Source organism: Octopus bimaculoides, chromosome 2 (assembly GCF_046866305.1).
Source record: "Octopus bimaculoides isolate indiv1 chromosome 2, ASM4686630v1, whole genome shotgun sequence".
NCBI lineage: Eukaryota > Metazoa > Mollusca > Cephalopoda > Octopoda > Octopodidae > Octopus > Octopus bimaculoides.
In genome coordinates, this window is record NC_142929.1 from 164,633,988 (window position 1) to 164,643,290 (window position 9,303).

The 9,303-nt window shown below is 35.6% G+C and overlaps 1 protein-coding gene across 7 annotated transcripts in view; it reads right to left on the reverse strand.

Annotated features, from left to right (window-relative positions):
* LOC106875263 (rab GTPase-activating protein 1) overlaps positions 1–396 on the reverse strand; it is a 118,988-nt gene extending 118,592 nt beyond the window's left edge. For 6 of the 7 annotated variants that reach the window (XM_089348020.1, XM_014923344.3, XM_089348016.1 and 3 more), the window contains exon 1: positions 296–396. The gene's annotated coding sequence lies outside the window, so the exon portion shown is untranslated. The other variant, XM_014923340.3, reaches the window with a different exon arrangement.
* Positions 397–9,303: the final 8,907 nt, after the last annotated feature.

Genomic DNA, 9,303 nt, shown 5'->3' on the forward strand with positions numbered 1-9,303 from the left:
ATAGATAGTTTTGAAGGAAAAAAAATTCCTGAAGATTAGTTTAAATTCCTTATATTGCTCTTCCTTTGAAATAAAATTTTAAAAAACTAGAACTGCGACAAATTATTGTTAACGATTATTGCCTTCTATTTAGAAGCATATTAATATATTCTGAAATCAGTAATGCAAGGCCTGGTATAAACAGTGAAAAAAATTGTTGAATGAAGCAAATAACTGGATAATGGTTAAGTGGATGCAATAAAGAAAAGGCTGTGTACAAGGGAGAAGAAGTAATGTAGAAATTGTGAGGACGAACCTTTAAGGGTTTGTAATCGAAGTTGCTAGTTTGTAGTGTGCTTTTAGAAAAGCGTTAGACGATGATAGGGTGGCAACGATGGTAATCATCCATTGTCGGGTGGCTATTGCTGATAACAGTTATCTGCCCCTGAATACTACATCATTACTACTCAGACACTCGTACGCATTCACAAATGGTATATAATTCTATATATGTATACATACAGTAAAACAAAATACGCCAACAGTATATATATATATACATATACACACACACTCATATTTATATATCTATTGATACACTGTTTGATAGTTATAGTGGTGAGAGAGAGGGGGAGAGTTTTATATATATATATGTGTGTGTAGCTCTATGTTTATATTTATTATCTAACTGAAAATGAAATTTTGTTGAAAGGATGGGAAATCGAAAATGAAGAAACAGGAGAAAAAAAGGAAATTAGATAAGGAAGAGACAGTGATACAAAGCTAGAAAAAAAGGTGTCAACAACAGTAGGGGCGACATTGAAAAGGAGGAGGAACGAATGGGAGAGGAATAGATATCAAAACGTGAGAGAGAACTAGAAATTCAAGACGATAATGTAGAGAGAAGGTGGAGGGAAAGAAAAAAAAACGAAGGTTGACGAGGAAATGCTACTTAGAGCTGAATGTTTATCAAAAGAGTAGTCGGTTGTATAATGTCGTGTTAATACGGTCTTTTGTATTTATTTATAGATCACAATATGTTTAGAGACGGAGCTTCCCGAACAAACTAGTGCTTCATTACGGACATATATTATATTATGACGCACTCTTTTCTCTGCAATACACCATATGTGTACCATGTCCTTGCCTTATAACAAACACGTTGATAGACAGCAACAGTTACACCTGAGAGATTTTAACGCAGATGAACATGACCTATTCATTTAATAACGGGGTTGTTTATGCTTGAAAGGCTCTTGGATTTACCCTAATATCCATACTGTTGTTTGGTTCCTTGACTCAAGTAACACTTGCGGCATTGAAAAATATTGTAATTTGTTGATTACAAAAGACTCACTGGGTTACTGGTTTCTTATATAGGACAAGAGATCTTAGATGAATTAGATAAGAGAAAAAGCACGTTTTGTGTTCATGCTTTTCTCAATGATATTACTTGTGTAAACAAAGTGAAATTGTCCAAACCTAGGATCGACATTAGGTCGCTGAGCTTTTGTAAATCACTTCGAGCATACACTCTGACCACTAATGGTCGATGTATGAGACAATATTGTTTTGTTCGTTATATTCAGTTTCATTTAAAACTTTTAACTGCCCACTCATATAATGCTAGATTTTATTTTTAATGTTTTTTGTAGCAAAGCCAAGAGAAAAGGAATGGGGTTGTTGTAATATACATTTCCCTAAGCATTAAACAGCGTAATTGAAACGAAATGTCTTCACACTGTTTCTGAACTAAGTTCTCCGAAAATAGTTGCAAAATTATTATCAAACTTTCCTTTGTTCCCTTTCTTTACTATTTAAATCAGGGGTTCTCAACTGTTTTTTTTTGTTGTTGTTTTTTTATCTATGGACCCCTTTGATTACTATTTTTATTCTGGTGGACCCCCATAGCCATTTGATGTTTAAAAACTACATTTATAAAAGCTTCTTTCAAAATTCCTATTTTGTTATTCACTCAATAACTTGTGTATATTGAAGTATGTAAAAAGTTAGAGAAAGAAACCTAGCTATTTCTTGTAATACATACATGAAAAGCAAAAGTTTTTCATGGCCCTTAAAATACTATTCTGGATATCTAATCTACTATTGTTGCGTGGACCCCCAAAAATCTTGGTCATGTTTACATCTCTCTAGATTTGTGGAGTTTTTTTTAATGTCCCTGATGTCTACTTTCAAATAGTCTGTAATTTTACACATAAGATAACTCAATGTGTTGCACTGAGTTTTTCTTCCACTTGCATAGTTCCATGTAGATCCAAGACAGCAGTGGGGATGAGCAAGTAGTAAAAATCTGCATAAGTACACGTAAGGTATATTAACTGTAGACGATACGTAATCCAACGTCTATACCTTTCGCCATCCATTTAATAAACAATAACTTATTTATCTAAGTTTTAACATCATCTCCTTCAAAATACTCACCTAGTGCAGCAACACAGCAGTCCCAGCATTCCTGCCACTTTTAGAATCTGGCCTGGAAATTGTTTTCTGTGAGTCAAGGACCTTTTGCAATTCACTCTGGATCTTGACAACAGAGCTAAAACAGCGACATTTGAGCTGCATTTTTATCTTGGAGAAGAAATGGTAGTCCACAGGTGCTAAATCTGGTGAATAGGGTGGGTGCAGAAGCAATACCATGTTGTTTTTGGCAAGGAATTCACGAGTGAGGAGAGCTTGGTGACAGGGTGCATTGTTGTCCTGAAGAATCCAATTCTTTGCACTCCACAAATCTGGTCGCTTTCACCAAATGTCCTCCTTCAAATGTTTCAAAACACCACAGTAGAACTCGTGATTAACAGTTTGGCTCTGGGGGACAAATTCTCAATACACAATACTACAGATGTGAAAAAAAAAAATGATAAGCACGACCTTCCATTGAGCTGCAGCTCTCTCGTACCTTCTTTGGTCATGGAGATGAAGGCCTTTTCCATTGTAACAGCTGCTGCTTCATCTCAGGGTCATACTCATAGACCCAACTCTCATCACTGGTGATGATCCTTGACGTGAAGGATGGGTCATCAGCAGCATGCTGACGGAGATCTTGACATGTTCTTTCTGCTTAGTGGTCAGCAGGTGGAGGACAAACTTGGCAGAGACATGCTGCATGTTTAATTCAGACATTAGGATTGCCTGCACAGATCAACAACATCAGCAATGTTGTTGATTGACCTCCAACGATCCTCATGCACAAGCTGGTGAATTTTCTCCACACTTATGAGGACCACGCTCATGGCAGGTCTTCTAGATTGCTCATTGTCTTCCAGGAAAATTCTTCTGCTTTTGAAGCACATGTGCCACTTAAAATATTGTGTACAACCCATGCCATCATGAAGAAGGGACATTAAAAGATGTTGATGATGATGCTGATGTTTGTTTACAATCATCACTTAATGGTCAAGACAAACTCACACACACACACAATAGGTTTCTTTCATTGTCTCATCATCATAAGTTTGCTCAATGTCTTTGTAGCAGACTTTCCAAATTTATTGCAAAATTTTGTGTTGGCTCTTTGTTCTTGTCCATGACAAAATCACATACTACAGCATACACATGATCACAAAAACACAAATTTCACAACTTATGAAGTAAACACAGCAGTATCACTGGACACACTGCCATCTGTTGGCATGCTACAGTACTAGTTTGGAAACTTGGGATACTACTTGTTCCTGCTATTTATGATCTGAATTCAAATTCCAATGAGATTAATTTTACATTCAGCCTTTCAGAGTCAATCAAATAAAAGTACCAGTCAGGTACTGTGTTTCCCAAGCTTCTTCAAACAAGAGACTTTGGCTGACAATCCTGAATGTATATTCTTAGTGCTGTTTATACTTTGAGGGAGTATGAGGATAATAAAACTCAATTTCTGCAAGTATTTCTGTGAGGATCAGTAATTTCAGATATTATTTGCTTTGTAAGAAATGTGTCTGACAAAAGCTGAGGGAAGAAGTATACTGATTTTTTAATTTTTATTCTGTGCTGATCTATTAAATAAAATAACCTACTACTCCAGTAACGCCCCGGGCCAACCAAAGCCTTGAGAGTGGATTTGGTAAAAGGAAACTGAAAGAAACCTATTTTGTGTGTGTGTGTGAGTTTGTCTTGACCATTAAGTGATGATTGTAAACAAACATCATCATCATCATCAACATCTTTTAATGTCCCTTCTTCATGATTGCATGGGTTGGACTGTTTGACATGTGTTGGCTAGCTTGAGGGCTGCCTGGGCTCCATTTGTCTGTTTTGGCATGGTTTCTATGGCTGGATGCCCTTCCTAATACCAACCACTTTACAAAGTGCAATTGGTGCTTTTATCTGGTACTGGCACAGGTGCTTTTACATGGCACCAGTACTCATGAGCTCACAAGATTAGGATTTCTTGGCTGAGGGAGGTATGTAGAGGATATGCTTGTATGCATGGACTGACCTTCGTTTCCAGTCTTCCATAAAAAGACATATCTAGCAAAGGGAAAAAATTACCTTGCAGCAAATTCAATCTGATCAATACAAGCACAGAAAAGTTGTCAAAATTATGATGAGCCAATATTGTAGAACTGCTCATACATTAGTATGCCATACATATTCACTATTCCACAGACAAGCATTTAAAAATAACTGATTACTTAATTACTAAAAACACATTTACTGATAATGTTCAAGAACTGGTCTTCAGTACTGTTTGTGTTTTTAATGACTTAGAGGAAGGTGAGCAACACCTGTGACTGGTAGAGGAAAAGAGGGAGTTACTTCCACCAGCAACTTTGATTAAATGCCTGCAACAAAGTGAACTCTGCCAAAGGCGCCAGAGACAAAATGAGGGTGTTAAACTGAGTGACAGGATAAAGTCTACAAGCAAGGAGAAGAACAATCCATCCAATAAACTTCCATATAGTTTTCATCTATGAAATTTTTTTCATAAAAGTTCATGGCAAAATCGAATCAAAATTTAAGTTGGTTAATTTGTTATGAAAAATTCAATATTTTGGACACTTTAAAGTCAATGCCAGTTTTGAAAAATAGAGATGCAAAGAGGAGGGGAGAGCAAAAATAACTGTTTATAGTAGAAAATGATGAGCAGAATGGTGTGGGAGGAAAAAGCAAAGAGAAGGGGTAGTGAAAATTTGTAGGGTACCAAATCAGTTGAAAGCTTGGTCAGGTGGCATTCACTAAGGCTATGGTAGAGGATACTTGCCAAGGTGCTGTGCAGTGAGAATAGACCAAAAGCCACATAGTTGCAAAGTGAACTTCTTAACCACATGACCAACTATAATTTGTTCTGTCTGCCATGACTGCAACAATCTCTACTTTAAATAAAGAGAGTTTGGAGAAGATCCAAATAAGTTTAATCGCCATGAAGAGTAGGAAGTTTAATATTTCAAGCTTTGCCCTTCAACCACATGAAGAATAAGATTAAGGAATTATATATTATCAATCATGCTAACAACTCATTTATCTCTTCTATTCTTTGGTGAAGATCAAGATTTGTATACATTAGATTTTCAACTCTCCATGCAATGAACTCTTTGCTTTGTTGTTGCTAATACAAGCCCTTGTCAGTTTCCAAGGAATCTAGAATTTATTCTGCTCTACTAAAGTTACTGTCTGCTCCACCCCCACTCTCTCTAAGTGCCATATCAAGAGACATTAGCAATCATGGACCTTCCTGCCAAAGTTTGAAAATTCAGGATTTGTTTTTCCTTGAATCATAATTCATGAGTAGGGAACATGTAGATGTAGCAGTGTTTTTTTCCATTGCTTTCTGCTGGTTTCTTTATAGTTTACTCTACAAGTCTCCTGCTCTCCCAAGTTTATCATCAAAGTGTAGGGCCTAATTTTAACCATTTTTTAGGAGTCTGGTTCACATAACATCCGGACATTCCACACATACATCAGTGAGCCTGTGTGATTCATATCTAGGAGCTTGTCTTCTCTAAGTCTTGTATGCCTTAGCCACAGGATCATGTGTTATTTGTCCCATAACTAGGGCCCTTGACAATACAACTATCCTGAACCAGAGCAGTCCTGGGAGTAATAGTGACTAAAGAATAACTCCATGCTCCCCAAAACTTCTGAACTCCCAGCTTGGAGCCTCATCACCAGATGCAGTCTAATATTTTACCCAGGACAGATTGTACACTTTATTACAATAATTTTTTTTTAAATAGATAAAATATATAAGTATGTTTACATTAAATGATTGTATTCTGCATTAACTTAAATACATTTATTATATATTTAATACTTAAAAATTTTTTTTTTTATTGCCGTCTATATTGGTTTGAGGTACCAATATCCTAATTACTGGTTCACTGTGTTTCTGATGGTGAAAATAATAAAGGAGTGTTTGCAGAACAAATATTACAAAAGAGTGCTGAAAGAACAATAGTTTTTCTATTTTCTCAGATGTATATCAAGATTTACACATCCACTCACTCATAAATACAGGCATTCAGTGGATATCTATACAGTTTTAACAAATTCCATTGAAAGCATATTTGGTCAGCAACACTTGATGTACCATGTAGTGCAATTAAACAGCCATTCCTGCAACTAAACATTCAATAAAGTACCATGACAATTTATCAAAACTGCTGTATAGTGAACTTTTTCATTGGACCACTTTCTTTTATTTTTATGGAAGTGAATTTCATAGAATAATTTTATAAAAATATTATTTGGCAAAATAATTATGACTATTGAACACATTAAATATACAATAATTTTTAATATAAAATGAGCAACAGATTTCAGATATTTTTTAATATACTATAGTGTTAGTGCTATGGGAAAAGCACCCAGTACACTCTTTGAATCAGTTGATATTAAGAATGGCATCCAACTGTAGAAACCATACCAAAGCAGACATTGGAGCTTGGCAGAGGCCTCTGGCTTATTCATGTCAAATGTCCAATCCATGCCAGCATGGAAAAGGGGACATTACATAATGACGATTTAATCTGAAAGCAAATTTTAAATATTGAATAATTTTTTATATAAATAATATTCTACAGATCACAACAGTTTTAATCCTTTTGATACCAAACCACCTAAGACTGCCTTTGATTCTATGTTTTAAAGTAATCTAAATTAAATCTATCAAAATTTCATGTTAATTTATGTTCTGCCTTAGTAAGGACAATGCTATTTTATTAGATATTCCATCATTTTCAAAATTAATTGAAACAAAGGTAGTGTATTTCAACAGAAATGTAATAACAAAAGAGTTAAATATGCAATAATCTTTAATATCAAATAAAAGTAGAGAATTTCCATTTGAAAATCTAATTAAAAAAACAAAAAAACATTCAGCCTACTTTAAATTTTGTGTAGGATATAGAGGTTAATGTACATAAATATGTGTGGTCCATATGTGTGGGTGAATGGGTCAGATTTGAAAAAGTGCATGAAATGTTTTATTCGTTAACTTTTAATGTAGAATAATCACACCTTGATTGTTCTATACATCACAAAGCAAAAAAAAATTATTACTAATTTCAACCATTCAATGACCAAACTAGTTTTGATTGGTTGTCCTATAGTAAACTATTTTGCAAAATAATATATTTTTTAAAAATATCTAATCTGTTGCACTGATTTTATACTAAAAATTATTTTTTATTTAACATTATTCTACTGATTCACTAAAAAATTATTTGATGAAAAGTTGTTTCAGTAAGAAGTTGGTATAATATAAAAAAAAAATGTCAGCAGATCAAATTCCATTTGATAAAAAGTCATGCCAAGACTCAATACACCCAACTCTCATACACCTGTTAACTCTATTGTATGTGTCTCACTTCCCGCATCTTGAATTAAACACTTGCCCTAGACTTCTTCCTAAGAATCGAAATCCATCCTTCTCTCACAAAAACTTCTTTTTTGTTCATATTTCACTTTAATCACTAAAGTACAGGATGCTGAACTTTTTGGATCAGATGACAAAGGACCAAGATACTTGGCACCTTGCTGCCCTCAAGAAGACCCATCCTTCACAGAAGTGTTAAGGCTGCAGCCCCTAGCGAAGAGGATTGGCCTGTAAGAGCCCTGTGCCAGTGCCATGTAAATTGCATTCATGCTGGTGTCATGGAGAAGTGTTCTTGCCAATGCCATGTTAAAAGCAACAAGCACATATGTAAAGTGGTTGGCATCTGGAATGGCATCTAGCTGTAGAAACCACATTAAACCAGTCTGGAACCTGTGCAGCTCTCTGGCTTGCCGTCTCTGGTCAAACCATGCCAGCATGGAAAATGGACGTTAAAGGATGATGATGATGATCCCTGTGTCTTAGACTTATAGCCAGAGCTAAAATACTAGGAAACAAATACTCAATCAACTAAATTTTATGAAAGTAGATTTTGAGAGGAGAAAACAGAATAACTCAGACAATGTCCGGGACATTATTAGATGGTGGTTGATAACAAAAGGATGGTAGAATGTATAAGGGTCGGCTGAAAAGTTCATGGGTTACCAAGATACTCTCATGAAATGTGACCAAATGAGATTTATTTTGCAACATAGTACTGCTTGCAGTCCACATACATCTTTCATTGGTGTTGCAGCGTTTGGATCCCATTAGTGAAGAAGATTTCTTCCTGTTGGTCAAACTAAATCATTAACAGCAGATATGACATCCTCATTATTGCAATACTGGTTCCCAGCCAAGTTTTTTTCCATGTTGGGGAATAGATGATTGTCAAATGGGGCTAAATCAGAATAGGGAGGAAACCAACTGGATCTGCCTGAAACAATGTCAGATTTTTGTGATGTGATCAGTCTAGTGCACTTTTGAACAGGCAGAAACCTTCATCGTGCCAAGTTTATTGTGTAGAATTTTCTCAGCACTCTCATGGGATAAGCTAATAGTATTGGCTATTTGATTTATAATCAATCACTTGTCATTCATCAATATGCAGTGAACACAATGTTTTTCTCGGTGACATTTGCAAGACATCCAGACCCTGGGTCATCTTCAAGACTCTCCCTTCCCCTCCTAAATTTAGCTGCCCACTTTTGTACAGTACATCATCATGAACAGCATGTAACTAAAGGCCCTCAAAGTTATTAGAAATGCTAGATCCTACATTCTATTTTGTGTTAACAATATCCTAGCCACTTTCCTGGGTTACAAAATAGTTCAGCTGTGAGAAAACAAAGATTAAGATGTACAATAGAATACAGTTGAATATATAGGATATTGCCATTGCTACAGACAAACATTGTAGACAACATCTAGAACAGTGGCTCCCAAAGTGGACAGTGGAAAGATCCGGGGGGGGGGGGCATTGAAAAAAAGTAGGG